Source organism: Buceros rhinoceros, unplaced genomic scaffold, assembly GCF_000710305.1.
Source record: "Buceros rhinoceros silvestris isolate BGI_N320 unplaced genomic scaffold, ASM71030v1 scaffold26364, whole genome shotgun sequence".
NCBI lineage: Eukaryota > Metazoa > Chordata > Aves > Bucerotiformes > Bucerotidae > Buceros > Buceros rhinoceros.
The window spans coordinates 7580-9113 of NW_010408024.1; positions in this window are offsets into that span (position 1 = coordinate 7580).

Consider the following 1534-nt stretch of genomic DNA (forward strand, 5'->3'; position numbering starts at 1 on the left):
GTTGCTGCAATATAAAATCTGTTCATCTGGCAGGTGAAATGAAAGGTGCCTCTCTCACACACGCTAATTGCCAGCTCTCTAAACCTCCTAGGAATTTCCGTTTTAGCTCACGTCATCCTCAGCAATGGAGGTTTTGTAATTAGAATTTAGCTAAAGTTTTTTCATATCCATGAGCCAGAACAACACTTTCCTTGTGCTACATTTTCATTTGCATGGTTCAGATAGCAGTAGGCAATAGTAACAAGATGCGTTGATGGGAATTCAGGCCGAGTGTCTGACTGACACGTAAATTACCTCTTCTCGGTAGTGTGCGGGACTCTAGCAGGACACCGGGGTCCTGCGGTATGAGGTGCCATGCACGGAGTACGCCATCGGCTGGGACTGCAGTGCCTTTCGTGGGGGTGTGGTGGATGACTTTCTTCTGGCCTGAGTGAAATGGTGGGGTTTGGGGTGGGTGGGTTTTATTTGCTTGTTTGGGTTTGGTTTTTTGTCTTATTAATCTGTTAGCCTTTCTTAATTTCTTGTTTGAAGGTCATGGTCATGCATCCATAAACTTCAAAAAACACAAATTATTTTTTTGTAAAGGGAAATTCTGAGCATCCCTAACCATACTGGCAAGGGCATGAAACTGTATGACGAGTAGATTTTCGTTGACAGGTTCTTTATAGAAATTACAATCAAGCTGGACTTAAGAGGATACTAAGAACACAGTTTTTCTGAGCTGATACTAAACACCTTTATCAGAGTGTGTGGTAATTGGACTTAATTTTATTGTGTGTAATTTCGTGTATAATGGGAGGTCAATAATTTGTTTCTTATTTCACTGTGGAGTACCACATCGTCTTCCTCCCTTCCACTGAGAAATCTTAGGATGATAATCTTAGGAATTCTGGGGCTTTTTTTTTTTTTTGAGATTAAACATTAAAGTACATTTCTTTTAGTAGAGGGATAGGAAAGATAAAGGAGGCAACATATATGTATTCAGATATCTTCTAATTTTCTCAGGCAACTGCAGCAAATACACCAGAGTTTTCAAGTTTCTTTTTGTTTAGTTTCTGTAGGCTAGAACTTGTTGGACTTGGATCTTTTGAGGACTTCTGCTAATTACAGTGGCGTAAAAAAAATGATCAAAAAGATTTTGCAGATAAGAACAGCCATGCAATTCTTGTTGGAAATTACTGTATTCAGAAGCCGCAGTTGTGTGAGGCAGTCTGCAAAATAGGAGCTATTTGGAAGAATTTCTGGCCCGTGCTCTGTGTACCCCAAAGCGCCCTGCGAAGTGAAGAGGCTGTGCTGTGAGGTTGGTCTCCTGTCGGACCGCTGCCCCGCTGGGATTTGACACCCTGAGGAACACACAGAGACTGTTGCCCAAACGGAAAGATGAGGCACAATTTCCTCATCTAGCGCAGGGTTTTGGGGAGCATTTCCCTGCCCGCTTCCAGGGCATGCAGCCAGGCTGGGGCAGCGCCTGCCCTGCCTGGCTCTCGGCAGGCCCCCGCGGGCGGGGGAGGCGCCGGCGTGGGGCAGAGACCCG